We start from the raw sequence: 16578 nt of genomic DNA, 5'->3' as shown, positions 1-16578 counted from the left end.
TTCTAATTTTAACCTCTTTATACCAGAAAACATCAACCTTAATATTTTAGCATCTCTTAAAGACTTAATAGCATCATTTTTGTACAAATAAGCAGAATAATTTTTTTTAACATTTGGTAGTAACAGTATACTATCCCTGAGAAGTGGTGCAAAAACTTAGGTGAATTCCTGGGTGGTAGATTCATAAGGGGTTCTTTAGGGAAGTCAGGATATAAGAGTTCCACTCTTAATATTTCAAGGAACTTGTCACCGTGGCAACTGCTATGCTTTCCCACAGACTTCTCTTTCTCCCATGAATCCTCAGTTTTTCTGAGGCTTGAAACTCTTAATAATCAAATAACAAGAACTCTTCTGAGGTGGTTTTATAACCTTTAGAGTTTAACAAGCTCATATGTGCACCTTATCTCCTACACCGATGACAGCCTTGTGTGATAGGATACTAGAACTGACTATGGATCTGGTCCAAAGTGACATCAGTCATGGAATTCAACCAACTCAACAAAGTCAAGGCTCTGATTTATGCTAAAGTGAGTATGAATAACTGAAACAGGCTTTCGACTAAAATTTGACTGTGATTTGATTCCTTGGAGAATGTGAGATTTTTAGAGATATTCTGAATTAAAAAAATCTTCCAAGGTCAAGTATCCTTGGAAGATGATCATCTACTCTTGAAGAAACACAGTGGACACTAGCATATTTATTAATGACTCTTCAATAAAGATAATTATTTGCCATTTTGTTCAGCCTAATTGTTCCCCAAATTATTTGATTATAAACATGTTTTTTTCCTACTTTGGAAGCCCTGGAATCCTCTGAGGTTAAGTTAACCTGACGAACTCTGAGCAGGAAATCTGTGTGAAAGTGAAGAGAAGTGTGTTCTTAAAAGGCTCCATCCCACACGTGAAGGTATTTTTCCTTCAAGCACAGGAGTAGACTTGGAATAGCAGAATAGCTCTGTTAGATGGATATATGGCCAAGAGAGGCTGTGGTCCCTAAGCTTGCTCCCATCTCTCTCTTCTACAGTTAATCTTGGTAACATAAGCTGGGGGCTGCTTTCTTCTCAGATGTATGAATTGATAGAGCCAAAATAAACCAAATTCCAAATGCAAATGAAAAAGCTCAGGAGTCTACTGTTGCTCTGTGCTTAAAGCTAGTTTTACACTTAATCGCTTCTCTAAGTAGCTATTCCTACATGGGCTTCCCCAGGGAATAGGAAGCCATTTTGTTAACTGTTTTATGCTATAATTCAGGAGATACAATTTATGAGCTGTTCCAGAGGCCAAGAACAGAATCATCCCCAGCAGAAGATGCAGTGCTTTAAGAACAATGAAATCCCTTACCTGTGGCAAAAGGATAAAACAGACATTAAGAGTCTTAGAATCTATTAACAAAATATACTAAGTGCAAATGTACTGAGGTGATAGCTAACGTTAACATTGATATAAGTTGCCTATTGAAGTTTTAATGTTTGACTGGTTGGATTCTTTCCCATGTCACTCTCTTCACTCTCTCACAGTTAACCTTGACTCTGTTGTTGACCTAACCTGAGCCTTGCATATTTTCTGCTACATCAGGAAAAGGTTAGGAATTTATAAAGCAAACCAAACAAAACTCTGAGATTCGTTACTCTAGTGGTTACTTTCCTGTTGGGAATTTTGAATCTAAAACAAAATGAGGAGATCAAGCCTGTATATGGCAGGCAGCTTGTCAGTCTACAACAGAGTTTATTCATAAGACACTGAAAGGAAAGATTTGCAGAAACGAGGCCAATTTGCGGTATTCAAGGCCCAATATGCTTCTAACACACACATTTCTGGACACATATTTTGAAATGCATTAAGCGTATATTGACAGTGTATTAAGTCACTTAGTACAAGCAATTTAGAGATGGGAAATGTATCCATGAACATGGAAATATGGAACATGGAGAATATATCCATCATATTATTAACACTATTCTAAAAAGTACCAGTGGAATTGTTGAATCATTATCTTATACACCTGAAACTAATATAACACTGTATGTTAATTATACCTCAGTTTTAAAAAGTACTAATGATCTTTTTGATCTTCAAAGGAAATTATTTAATGGAAATATCAATAAGAACACATCCCAAGGATTATTGTCAAAGTATAGAACTTATTATATTAACTATCAGAAAGAATCTACTTAATCCCATGAATGCGGAATGGTTATTTTTATTTCAACAGACAGAAGTAGGTAAACTTTGCATCTTTGTAAACCTAGATTGATATTTGAATACCTGGTTTAGCTTAAGTCCTGAGCAAGCTGCTGCAAGGTTTTCAGGGTGAAATTCATTGTTACATTAGAGATTTCCATCCCCTTGCTTTGTGCTAGCCATTCTTAATATGTAACATGGCCAAAATACTACTGAATGATCAAATACTGGGTCTTAAATAAAAATAGTTGAGGTAAACAGTATATTTCTGCTAGAAAGTATTTTTTTCTTTTAGAAAATCACTTGATTCCATCTAACTGATGTTTTTAATTCTACAATTAGACATACATTACCTTGGGTTGAGACATTAAACCCTATTGGACTGGCTGGCTCAATGGGTAGAGCTCTCAACTCTTGATCTCGGGATTTTGAGGTCAAGCCGCAAAGTAAGTGTAGAAATTACTTAAATAAATAAATAAACTTTAAAAAGGGGGGCACCTGGGTGGTTCAGTCAGTTAAGTGTCTGACTCTTGATTTTGGCTCAAGTCATGATCTCAACAACGTATGAGTTCGAGGCCCACATGGGGCTCTGCACAGACAGTGTGGAGCCTGCTTGGGACTGACTCTCTCTCTCATTCTCTCTCTCTCTCTCTCTCTCTCATTCTCTCTCTCTCTCTCTCTCTCTCTCTCTCTCTCTCTCTCTCTGTCTCTCCCCTGCTTGTGTTCTCTCTCTCAAAATAAATAAACTTTAAAAAAAGGACATTAAACCTTTTTAAAAAGTAAACAGAAGAGCTATTACAGTATATTAAAACAGACTAATGTATCATAGTCAACTCAGTTACTGAAACTTAGGGAGAATGAATTTGCCAAATCTTTTTCTGAAATTAGACTTTGACAGGGAAGGTAGGTGTACTTCAGAACAGTAAATGCTGAGGAGCTCCCAGCAACAGGAGATGAGACCATCCTAACTCATAGTCTTTTTCCAACAGAGATTACTATAAATACTTGTTTCCTTCCATTTAAAAAGTTGACTCTAAAAAATCTCTGGGGTTGTGTTTACATTTTTAGAACCCTTATATTCTCAAATCTTCACAAATATCAGCAGTATTCTCACCTAAGAAACTCTTTAGGTTTCCTTAGCATCACTCAGTGCCTAAGGTGTTCTATACTGCTAGACACTTTCATTCATTGAACAAACACCTAAGGATGATAAGATACTCCTGTACTCTTCCTGCTTGGTGTGGGAAGACTGGGAAAGACAAACTCATTAGCAGTGTGTCGCTGTCTTTATGGATTCCATATCTAGTCCTCTCTGAAATCATTATACATGACCCTTTAAATATTTTATTTGTTTTGCTTTGAAAATTCATCCTTTTAAATTAATTACATTTTCCTAGGATCCATTAAGCTTTCTTGTTGACCATTAAATCAACAAAAAGCAAATAAATGTGATTCTAAGGAATGTATTTTGAGATTTTTTTAATTAACTTGTTTATTTTTTAATTTACATCCAAGTTAGTTAGCATATAGTGCAACAGTAATTTCAGGAGTAGATTTCTTAATGCCCCTTACGCATTTAGCCCATCCCCCCTCCCAGGAACCCTCTGTTTGTTCTCTCTATATAAAAGTCTTTTATGTTTTGTCCCCCTCCCTGTTTTTATATTGTTTTTGCTTCTCTTCCCTTATGTTCTTCTGTTTTGTATCTTAAATTCCTCATATGAGTTAAGTGATATCGTATTTGTCTTTCTCTGACTAATTTCACTTAGCATAATCCCAACAGATCCATCCACGTAGTTGCAAATGGCAAGATTTCATTCTTCTTGATTGCCGAGTAATACTCCATTGTACATATATACCACTTCTTCTTTATCCATTCATGCATCTATGGACATTTGGGCTCTTTCTCTGCTTTGATGTTGTTGATAGCTCTGCTATAAACATTTGGGTGCATGTGCCCCTTCGAAACAGCACACCTGTATCCCTTGGATAAATGCTTAGTAGTGCAATTGGTGGGTCATAGGGTAGTTCTATTTTTAATTTTTTGAGGAAACTCCATACTGTTTTCCAGAGTGGCTGCACCAGTTTGCATTCCCACCAGCAGTGCAAAAGAGATTCTCTTTCTCTGCATCCTCACCAACATCTGTTGTTGCTTGAGTTGTTAATGTTAGCCATTCTGACTGGTGTGAGGTGGTATCTCATTGTAGTTTTGATTTGTGTTTCCCTGATGATGAGTGATGTGGAGCATTTTTTCATGTGTCTGTTAGCATCTGAATGTCTTCTTTGGAGAAGTGTCTATTCATGTCTTTTGCCCATTTCTTCACTGGATTATTTCTTTTTTGGGTATTGAGTTTGATAAGTTCTTTATAGATTTTGGATACTAACCCTTTATCTGATATGTCATTTGCAAATATCTTCTCCCATTCTGTCAGTTGCCTTTTGTTTGTTTCCTTCACTGTGCAGAAGCTTTTTATTTTGATGAGGTCCTAATAGTTCATTTTTGCTTTTGTTTCCCTTGCCTCCGGAGACATGTTGAGTAAGAAGTTGTTGTGGCCAAGGTCAAAGAGGTTTTTGCCTGCTTTCTCCTTGAGGATTTTGATGGCTTCCTGTCTTACGTTTAGGTCTTTCATCCATTTTCAGTTTATTTTTGTGCATGGTGTAAGAAAGTGATCCAGGTTCATTTTCCTGCATGTCGCTGTCCAGTTTTCCCAGCACCACTTGCTGAAGATACTGTCTTTATTCCTTTGGATATTCTTTCCTGCTTTGTCAAAGATTAGTTGGCCATACATTTGTGGGTCCGTTTCTGGGTTCTCTATTCTGTTCCATTGATCTGAGTGTCTGTTTTTGTGCCAGTACCATACTGTCTTAATTATTTCAGCTTTGTAATATATCTTGAAGTCCAGGATTATGATGCCTCCAACTTCGGTTTTCTTTTTCAAGATTGCTTTGACTATTTGGGGTCTTTTCTGGTTCCATACAAATTTTAGGATTTTTTTTCTAGCTCTGTGAAGATGTATTTGGAGATTTAATTGATATTTGAGATTAACTTATACAAACTGAATTTCACAATGAGTTGTCCTATGTGTATTGTCTGGGGAAAAGTTTTGGAAAGACCTTGCCCTTTGAGTGGACTTAGCCTCCTCTGGGAGGAAGCCACAGCCTTGGATTCTTCATGTGTGATGCCAGCTAGCCTGGATACAGGGAACACCCAGGAGTCCTCTTGCTAAGTTTCCTGGCTTAGAACTCATTTGACAAAGGTAATTCCTGTTTTTGTAAATAATTCACAACCATGCTGTATTTTTTGTTTTTGCAAATATCAAAAATAACAAAATTGAGAAGGAAGAATAAATTTGAATCCTGTTTGATTGATGACAAAAGTAGAGTTTAGGTAATTTCAGAACCAGATCTACTGGGCCCAGAGCTAAAACAACTTGCCACAGATATAATGGAAACCAACATCAGCAGAACTCAGAACCACACAGTTTCCCTCCCAGGTTTCTGGTTCATGTCCAAGAAAGAGGCCTTTGTCCCTGTAAGTTATAGGCTGATGAATTCCAATAAGAGCAAGACATCTTAAGGCTAAGTAAATCTAATTGTTGAATAATGAAGTGCCTTAATCATTTTTGAAAAATATATCTTGTGCTATTGTAATACCCCCATATAACCTGGGATCACCTGGTTAAGGGTGATTCTTAGAGATAGGTCTTAAGGTATTTTAAAAATTGTGTCATGAGTTGGAATTCCTTTATCTTTATTTGTGAAATTCGGTTATATACCTAAATATTACACCCACACATATATTATACATATCTTATTCTTCCTTTCTTTGTGGAGACAAGGTATTTTTTTTTCAGTGTGAAAAAATCTTTATTTTAAGAAAAAAAAAACTAGTTAACAAAAAACTTTAACAAGTTTCACTTAGCAAAATATACCCAGAAAGAAATCACTGTACAAAGAGAGTTTTAAGTCAAGGCCTCACTAACTCCTAGGGTATTAGTAATATGACTCAATTTTCAAAACTAACTTATTTTAAAAGCTTAAACTTAACCTAAAAGATTTTAAATGAAAATAAACTAGAATGAAAAAAAAAATGACAAATGTTCCTCTTTGAATTAGGGATCTGGCACCTTGAGTTTTCAAAAAAAAAGCACATCTCCCCAATGTGTTCATAGTGATGTGGTGTAAAAAATCCATTTAGGGGCGCCTGGGTGGCGCAGTCGGTTAAGCGTCCGACTTCAGCCAGGTCACAATCTCGCGGTCCGTGAGTTCGAGCCCCGCGTCAGGCTCTGGGCTGATAGCTCAGAGCCTGGAGCCTGTTTCTGATTCTGTGTCTCCCTCTCTCTCTGCCCCTCCCCCGTTCATGCTCTGTCTCTCTCTGTCCCAAAAAAAAAATAAATAAACGTTGAAAAAAAAATTAAAAAAAAAAATCCATTTAATGTACTCAAAACTACTTTAACTCAGATAACATTATGCTGAAGTGCAGTACCAAAATGTTAATGGAAAAACACTGAAAACAGTTTTAGTTTACTCCGTATCACATGCTAGAAGAAAAGTTTGCCTGAGAAAACACTAAAGAGGTCATTTTTTTTCTTTAATTTACATCCAACTTAGCATATAGTGCAACAATTATTTCAGGAGTAGATTTCCTTAATGGGTAAGATGTCTGTTACTCATTTAGCCCATCCCCCCTCCCACAACCCCTCCAGTAACCCTCTGTTTGTACTTCATATTTAAGAGTCTCTTACATTTTGTCCCCCTCCCTGTTTTTATATGATTTTTGCTTCCTGGAGAGGTCATTTTTTAATGTAAATTTCACAAACTCATGGTAAAAAATGTGTCCCAGCTTTTCACTGTTTGTTGGCTGCCTGTGAAAATTTAATTGCAATAACTCAAACGCTCCTACAAAACTAGTCCTATCCACCCATGGTGTTCTGGCCTCAATAGCCAGCCGTATAATAGCCACTCACAGACAGGCTCTCAAGGCCAATATAAGTGGACTGGGCCGACACCCTATTTCTTGCATCATCTGGCTGCTCTATGCCCCATTGCTGGCCCCAGTAGTGGAATTCAGGAAAAGTTCTATGTGTCTGTGTTGCATGTTGGCACAGTCCTTGAACATAGCTGGTGTTTGGGAGTGGCAAACTCAACATTGACTTCTCCAATCACTCTTCCATCAGGACCAATCTCAATATGGACTCTCTTAGGGTTCAGTGGAGAAAAAAAGTTACAAATGTCGTTCTCTACGGCTCTGTATGGCATCCCTCTCATGTGGATTTAGTGCCCAGTGGTACTCTGGACAGTGAACTAGCAACCTCCATATCTGTGGTCATACATGCCTGAGGGAGTAAGTAACTGAGGTTTCTCCCAAGAGAGAGATTGGTGAAGGAATAGCCATCGCTGAGGCTGCCGTACTCCTCATATCCCCCATAACCTGCACTGTAAGCACCCTACCCTTTCTTTCTAGGCCCACTTGCTTGACAGTCCAATATACCTCCTGGCTGTCCCAGGGTAGTCATAAAACCCTGACTTCTGTACAGACATGAACTTCAGAGGGAGATCTGAGTATGCCTAACTTCTTCCTGACTGCTCTTGAACACTTCATTATATCTGTGCCCCATTCTCTCCTGTTTCCCTAGGGGCTTCTCAGCCAACTCCTGTGAGGCAAACTGCCCAAAAGATTCCCCTGTAATCTTGCCCTCGGAGTCCACGAGCAATGTGATCCTATTTGGCGCAATTTCCAACCCTGAGAAGAACTGAAGAATTTCTTTCTTGGTGCATCCAAATGGGAGTCCCTGAAGCCTCACAAAGCTATCACTGGTGGTGTTGGCACTGTTTGGATTGCTGTGTTTCAGTACACAATCTATCTTGGTTCTGTGGGACTTGAAGACCTCAATGTACTGGTGTCCCATGCTTTCCCATGTCTTTTTTAGGGCCATTTTTACATCATCTTCTGATTCAAGTTCAACAAAAGCTTCACCACTCTTCCTGCCTTTTCTAGTGTAGATAAAATGAATGCCTGCATCCCCATCATGAATTGTGCAGTCAGAAAGGAAGTTCTGCACATCCTCAACCAAGCAGCAGCAGGAAGACCATGGAGCGTGACCATGAAGGCTTCACCTCTCTCAAGGCCCACCATCATGACACTTGAGAGAAACAGATATCAAGCAAGCTTGGGTACAGTTTTGCAGCTTAAAGAACAAACCAGGGTGGAAAGTGGAGGGGCATGCCCACAGCTGGAGAGACTCCAGGTAGGTAACAGATTGTCCGCTGAGAGGAACAGGATTGATTTATATTTTCATCACAGAAGTATGGTTTGCAGACAAAAGACCCCTAATTCTACCTGACACTTAAAAATGCAGAGGGCTCCGGGGAAAGAGCAGGTGCATCTCCTTTTGTTATTATCCTTGGGCTCCTAGTCTCCATGCTCTTGCTCTTCCTCACATCCAGCACCTCAGTTGTCCCTCTGAGTACCTTCTTCTCCAGGAAGACACAGTGTAGTCCAAGATATTTTTAATTGTCCTTTGGACTAGAACCATTTGTGGGGGAAGTTTTCTCAGCATAAAGAAACTTTTAAACCAGTGTTTTCATGCCATTTTTTTCAATTTCCATCAGATTCTAGTGGAGAACTTGCAACATCCCCTTCCAACATCCTTCATCCTGTCTTCACAGCCTGAATTGTTCATCTCACAACTACGTTGAGTACCTAACATTTGCTTCCTAGAAATTTACGCTTTTCTTAATATATAAGGATGACAGACAGTTGTTAGTCTGTCATCAAGATCTAAAATGTATTTTCTTCCAGACCCAATAGTAAACTTACCTGGTGTTTTTTTCAAGATGGCAGTTTGAGGCCATGAAAAAGAGAAAAGACTCATCCGTACAACCACTGGACCTGACACTTTGACTCATCATGGTCCAGCAAATGAGTTTTCATGTAAAAAGCGCAACCCTTTTATGCAATGCCTTTAACTGTGGTTTGTCGGTAGAGATTAAATTGTGGAACCACTAGTTGCATCACCAAATTTAGTCAAATCACTTGCAATGGACTTTCTTTCTGATTCAGCAGTACTGAATTTTATTTTGTTTTTCCCAGTTAATCAAAATGTCTCAACCATGACTAGAAAAGGAGAGAGGGGGGGAAATCAACCACTGAGCCTTTCCAATATCTAGACAAACCTCATCTTTTCATATTATAAACTATATATACATAGTTTGTAACATATAATAATAAATATATTATTTGCAAATCTGTAACATACCATTCTCTGTGGCCTGTTTTTCCTGGAAGAAAAAAATCAGTTTGGCAGGTCTTTTTTTTTGTACGTAAAAGTAGCCTTAAGGGGCGCCTGGGTGGCTCAGTAGGTTAAGCATCCGACTTCAGCTCAGGTCATGATCTCACAGTCCGTGAGTTCAAGCCCCGTGTCGGGCTCTGTGCTGACCACTCAGAGCCTGGAGCCTGTTTCAGATTCTGTGTCTCCCTCTCTCTCTGCCCCTCCCCTGTTCATGCTCTGTCTCTCTCTGTCCCAAAAATAAATGAACGTTAAAATTTTAAAAAAAAGTAGCCTTAAGAACAGTAATAAAGTGTTAAATCGTGTGTGTGTGTGTGTGTGTAAGTAGTTGTGTGTATGCATTAACACCTGAGGACTTGGAGGAGGAGATAACGGAAAAGAAAGCATTTGTTTCAAAAGTGGTCAAAAAGGCCCTCTCTGCTTATCCTGTATTGAGGTCTGGTTCCTGGCACTTCCCTCAACTATGACAAATTCTGATGGCTCAGGTTTTGATTCCACTTCAGCACTTTTACATTTCTTGTGTTGCACATCTGTTTTCCCTGCCCATCTTCCTTCTATCTGGTTCTAATTCCTGTGTTGCAGCTTGACAGTCAGTACATCAGGAAGGATAAAAAGAGTTACACTTTTGAAGCTCTGCTAACGAGGCTTCTCAGAAGCCTGGCTGGTGGTGTGTTCTCTAGGTATCACTCATAATACAGGATTGTCTTGCTGTGAATGGACACTTGAGAAGATGAGGTTTGCGTAGAATTAGCCAAAAGTTCATGGAGTTTCTATATGGCTTTTTTTTAGGTAAAATTCATATACATAAAATTCACCATCTGAATTTTAACCATGTGTAAGTGTGTGATACAGTGGCTTTTAGTACATTCATAATATTGTACAACTATCCCCACTATCTAGTTCCAGAATATTTTCATCACTCCATAAGGAAACTCCAAGGCTCTTAAGCTGTAACTCTCCGTTTCACCTTCCCCCAGCCCCCAGCAGTCTGCTTTCTGTCTCTACAGACTTGCCTATTCTATATATTTCATATAAATGGAGTATAAAATGTGTGGCCTTTTGTCTGGATTCTTTCACTTCCCATAATGTTTTCAAGGTGAATTTATGTTGTAACATTTAGTGGCTCTTCATTCCTTTTCATAGCTGAATAATACTACATTGTATGGATATCCCACATTTTATTTATCCATTCCTTAATTGATGGACATTTGGGCTGTTTAGACCTTTTGAGTACTGTGACCGGTGCTGCTGTGAACATTCATGTATAAGTTTCTCTTTGTACATCTGTTTTCATTTCTTTTGTATATATACCTAGAAGTAGAATTGTTGTGTCATATGGTAATTCTATGTTTAACTCTCTGAGGAACCTCCAAACTGTTTTCAACAGCAGCTGCACTGGTTTACATTCCTATGAGCAATGTATGAGGGTTCCATTTTCTCTACATCCTTGCCAGCACTTTGTTAATGTCCAATTTTCTCACTATAGCCGTCCTAGTGGATGTAAAGTGGTATTTTTTCTGCTTTTGACTTGCATTTCTTTAGTGATTAATAATGTTAATTTTTTTTCATGTGCTTATTTACCGTGTGTTTATCTTCTTTAGAGAAATGTCTATTCAAGTCCTTTTTCCATTTTTAAATGGAGTTTTTGTTCTTCTGTTGTTGAGTTGTAAGAGCTCTTTATATATTCCAGATACTAGACCCTTATCAGATATATGATTTGCAGACCTTTTATCCTTTTCTTTGCATTGTCTTTTCACTTTCTGGACAGTATCTTTTGATACTTCTGTGTGAGTTTTACCAAGCTGGCCCCATTTGAAATTTGAAAGAGTATCAATCAGTCAGTCAGTCTCTCTCATGCCTTTGCCCCCTTTCACTTTTCTTCACTCACTTCCAGTTTTTTTTTTAATTTCTTTTGTACTATACTCTCCAAGGACGAGAAAAAAAAAATGTTTTCTGATAAATGCATTCACACTGGGGTGTAAATGACTGATAAAGCCTAATGACTTACTCTCCCACCAAAGTTGTCATCATCTCAGTAGTTGAAAAGAAAGCAAAGGAATTCATGAAATGTCAGACATTGATGAGCATAGTGTGCTAGGATCATGAGACACATTTCTGTTGCTTCAGAAATCACAGTGAGTTAATACCTCCAGTTCTACTTAAAATAAGGATTCTAGTCCTAGGTCTGAGGTTTTTACAAGGCCAATAAAGCTCTCTGTGAAACTTTACTAAGCCTGTGGGGCTTCTGTGGGCAGTTCTGTGCCAAGCACATTAGTGATTAAGTCTCAGTGTGTTCTGTTCTTAAATAGTCTGTGGTTCAGATGCTTTTATAAAGTAGATCCTTTCCTTGAGACTTACATATAGGACTCCTAAGATCACCTCTGAGTTCTCATTCTTATATATCTTCAGAGCACCATGAACTCTACTGAACATGGTTGCATTTTCTTATTCCCAAATCATATTGTCTTGGGGTTGAAATGAATCTATTGCCTCTTAGCCTTCTATGCCTGTTTGAGCACCCATTGGGTCTTCTCCATCATTCTCTGGATGTGATTCTTCATTTTAGCATCACAGAGGCTGTTGACAGCTCTAATAATTATGCTTGAAGACAAAACCTAAATTACCCTAATCAGCCTGCTCTGGGGCTGGCAGGTATGTGGTGCTGTCACAGCGAGTTGGTGATATACAATCTGCCATGAATAGAGCTTTTTTTCAGCTGCTCTGGCAGGGCCACCTGCCGTCTGTGCCCTACTTCCTGCCAGGAAGCTCTGTGACCTTCAGTGACCAATGCCAAGTGATTAGAAAACTGGTAGCATTTGTGCCAGGACCTTGGTCTCTGTGGGTTTTGTTTGCTGCAACAGAAAATCAGGAAGCTCCAGAAAAGAATTGCAGAGAAGTGTTCTTATCCAAAGATGCAGGGTAAGGATTCTGCCTATACGAAGGTAATGAGAAGTATCTTACGGGGAATGTTTCCTTTCCCAGACCTGTGTGAGTAAGATTTGGCCAACAAATCTCTCAAAATAAGCAAGTACCTTTAAGCTGCCTACCCATTCAGCAATGAGAACAGAGACAGGAGAATCTAATAAGATAAATGTAAAAGCTAAAAACCAGACAAGCTAAACAATGAATAATTGGAAATTGAAATTTTAAAAAATACCGTTCCAAAAATATAAAAAAATAGGGATAAGTCTGACAAAATATGTGCAAGAGCTGAGCAATAAAAACTAAATAAAAATAAAAACTGAGAGAAATTAAAGAAGACTGAAATATATGGAGAAATATATCATGTTCATGAATCGGATGATTCAGTATTGTAAAGATGTGAATTCTCTGTAAATGATCTGTGGATTCAAAGTAATCCTAATCAAAATCCCAGTGGACTTCTTTGTCAAAATTAATGAGTTAATTCTAAAATTCTTACGAAAGTGCAAAAGACCTGGGATAAAGAAAGCAACTTTGAAAAAGAAGAACAAAGTTGGAGCATTAATGCTACCCAATTTCAAAATTTAGAACGCTATGGTATGAAGATATTTTGGTAATGGTTTAAAGATAGAGCAATAGAAGAGAATAGATTCTAGAAATAGACCCACTTATGTATCCATACCCAATTTTCAACAAAGATACAAAAACAGTTCACTGAAGAAAGTGTAGGTTTTTTTCAACAAAAAAAGTGCTGGAATAATTGGATATCCAGATGCAAAAATAAGAATCCTGATCCACATTTTGCACACGATACAAAAGTTAACTCAAATGGATCATGGACTTAAAGCTTAAACCTACAAGAGTACAAAACTTCTAGAAGAAAACACAGGAAAAAGGTTTATGATCTTGGGTTATGCAAAGATTTCTTGGATATGATACCAAAGATCTGATCAATAAAAGCAAACACTGCTAACTTAAACTTCATAAAAATGAAAACTTGTACTTTTTATGGTTGTCATTAACAGAATGATCAGATTAGACACAAACTGGGAGAAAATATTTAAAATATGTTTCTTATAAAGGATTTGGATCAAAAACATGTAAAGAACTCTCACACTCAATAATAAGAAAATAAACAAAATGCACAAAAGATATGAATAGATGAAGAAGTCCAGAACACTAAAAGAGAAGACCATTATCACAATCAGTGTCAAGAAGGAATACGCCCACACGCAGCCCTTTAGTACCATTGTCTAGAACAGCTGCAGCAGGAATAGCAACAAATAGCTCTGGTTTGGGGAGAGTTTCCACCCAATCCATTGTTTTATCTTAAGGTTCTCAACCTTTCCAAAGAAGATACAAAGATAGAAATAAGCACATGGGAAAATGTTCAACATCATCAGTCATTAGGAAAGTGCAAATTAAAACCACAGTGAGATACCACTGCATACCTATAAGAATAGCTAAAATTAATAAGACTGACCATACCAAATGTTGATGAGAAGGTGGGAGAACTGAAATTTTCATACACTGTTGGTTAGAATGTAATTTGGTACAACCATTCTAGGAAACACTTTGGCAGTTTCTTAAAAAGCTAAAACATATTGAAAGATATTTTCACACCCACGTTCATAGCAGCACTAATCACAGTAGCCAAAAGCAGAAGCAACCCAAATGTCCATGGGCAGATGAACAGATTACCAAAGTGTGGTCTACACATCCAATGGAATATAACTCAAACTTAAAAGGGAAGAGAGTCCTGTCACATGCTACAACATGAAAGAAACTTGAGGACATCATGCTTAGTGAGATAAGCCAGTCAGAAAAAGACAAATACTCCTTGATTTCATTTATATGAGGTATCTAAAATAGTCAAATTCATAGAAACAGAAAGTGGAATGGTGGTTACCAGGGGCTGGAGAGGGGGGAAGGGGAGTTATCTAAAGGATATAGAGTTTGAGATTTACAAGATGAGGTTCTGGAGATACGTTTCACAACATGTGAATATACTTAACACTGCTAAACTTTGCACTTAAAAATGGTTAATATGGTAAATTTTATGTTGTGTCTATAATAAGAAAAATGAAGAAAAAATTGTGTTTGCGCACCAGCACCAGTGTGCTCGCTCTCTCTCTCTCTCTCTCTCTCTCATTCTCACTCTCTCTCAGAAATAAATGAAAACATAAAAAAATAAAATAAAATTGGGAAATGTGAGTCCTCCAAACTTGTTCTTCTTTTCCAAGATTGTTACCTCTTCTGAGATTGCATTAAATCAACATATATCAGTATATCACCAAAGATGGAGATCCAGCAGTCTTTCACAGAAACTTCTATAAATATTGAACATGCCCTTTCACGTTTGATCATTTTACTAATACAAGCCATTTTCTTTTTACTTTGTTCCTAAACTCTGGGTAATCCCATTCACGAACTTAAAGAACATTCCTAAATAGACTTTTGTCATTTGTTAATGATGTTTGACATTATTTATCTTAGTTACTTTTGTTTTTCATTAAAAACCTAGCCCTTCACTTTTAGTCACTTTGGGTTTCCCTTGAAATCTGCCACAATAGGTCCAAAAAGAAGATGGTAATATATGGCTCTGAAGCCCACTATCAGCATTTATTCTTTGTTGCTGTGATGTCTTCATTTGAGACCCTTGAAGACACAGATACTGTGGAAAGAGCTATAGCAAATCCAGCTCAAATACTGTTATGTTACTAAAGAACATCCTGAGAATGCCAAATGTATGTGGGCCAATTCTGGCATTGCACTGCCTTGCTTTGGCTTCCTAGAGAAGCCTCTTGATGGCTTTGGACCTTGAAAGTCTTTGGGCTGCAAAATGGAATGGTGAGAAAAAGAGACCTGGACACATGGAGACACTCTCTTAACAAAGCCTTGACTGTCCCTCCTCCATGAGGCCTCAGTGTCCTTACTGTCTGTTCTGTGGCAGCAGAGAACCCAGGACAAAGCAGTATGCCTGACCAGGAAGATGGAGGGGCAGAGAGGCAAGACCACAGGAAAGGACTGAAGGGAGCTTCAAGGACAGAAAGTAAGCCCCATGAAGCAAATCTTCTTCCCTGACTCTGCTATGTTGGATTCCAACCCAAACCAAGAAGCAACTGTGCAGAAGTGGGAGGGCTTATTGTTGGCTGGAGGTCACCCAAAATAGAAAATTCAAGAATGCTAATGTGCAAGGAGTGATGATGAAGTCCATAACATTTAAAAGGAGGGCCATTATCAGAGTCAGTGTCAAGAAAGAACACGCCCACACTCAGCCCTTTAGTACCATTGTCTAGAACATCTGCAGCAAGAACAGTAACAACAAGCAGCTCTGACTTTGGGAGGGATTCCACCCAATCCATTGTTTCACCTAAAAGGTCTCCAGCCTTCCCACTCCAGAATCTTACCATCATGTACTCATTCTTACTCTCTGCCTTGAGGAAGGGAACTACAGCACAGGACGTGGCTGACAGCTTCATTTGGGGAAGACTTACTCAGGGCCCTCCAAAATATGTGGTCTTTTCTTTCCCTAAAGTGGTTTGCCTGAAAGGCTTCTGTAGTCCTACCACAGTACCATCTGCTATTCCTATATTCACCTAAGGGGGCAGGTTGTCTCTATTCTGGACCAGTTGGTTCTGAGCAAAACTCATAAGACAGTTTATTTTAGTGCCTGTCCTGCCTCCCACATACCTCCCCCTTTTTACGGCGTCAGTTTCCTCAGTGAAGAGGTTGGCCTAAGTTGGATGTTAAGTTCTTTGTACATCCTGTGTTCCTTTACATTCAGAAAGTGCTTGGGGCGCCTGGGTGGCACAGTCGGTTAAGCGTCCGACTTCAGCCAGGTCACAATCTCGCAGTCCGTGAGTTCGAGCCCCGCGTCGGGCTCTGGGCTGATGGCTCAGAGCCTGGAGCCTGTTTCAGATTCTGTGTCTCCCTCTCTTTCTGCCCCTCCCTCGTTCATGCTCTGTCTCTCTCTGTCCCAAAAAAATAAATAAACATTGAAAAAAAAAATTAAAAAAAAAAAAAAAAGAAAGAAAGTGCTTGGCTTGGGATCAAGTGCCAACTATTGCCTCCTCCTACCAGAGCTTTCCTCACCTCAGCTGCTCAGAAAAGAGACCTTGAGGCCATCCTTTATTCTTCTCTCTCTCCGTCACACACCCCTTGTCTAATCCAGCTGCTGATGCTCTCAG

The 16578-nt window shown here is 38.6% G+C and overlaps 1 protein-coding gene and 1 pseudogene across 2 annotated transcripts in view; one reads left to right on the top strand and one right to left on the bottom strand.

Moving 5' to 3' along the window:
• Nucleotides 1-7090: 7090 nt before the first annotated feature.
• On the bottom strand, nucleotides 7091-8316 carry LOC123605914 (annotated as a pseudogene).
• The window catches only part of ANKRD55 (ankyrin repeat domain 55), a 195758-nt gene continuing 187370 nt past the window's right edge, over nucleotides 8191-16578 (top strand). For both annotated transcript variants that reach the window (XM_045493602.1, XM_045493567.1), the window contains exon 1: nucleotides 8191-8425. The gene's annotated coding sequence lies outside the window, so the exon portion shown is untranslated. The remainder of the gene's footprint in view (nucleotides 8426-16578) is intronic.

The sequence above is a fragment of the Leopardus geoffroyi genome, chromosome A1 (assembly GCF_018350155.1).
Source record: "Leopardus geoffroyi isolate Oge1 chromosome A1, O.geoffroyi_Oge1_pat1.0, whole genome shotgun sequence".
Taxonomy (NCBI): Eukaryota; Metazoa; Chordata; class Mammalia; order Carnivora; family Felidae; genus Leopardus; species Leopardus geoffroyi.
This window is presented reverse-complemented; position numbering and strand designations above follow the sequence as displayed.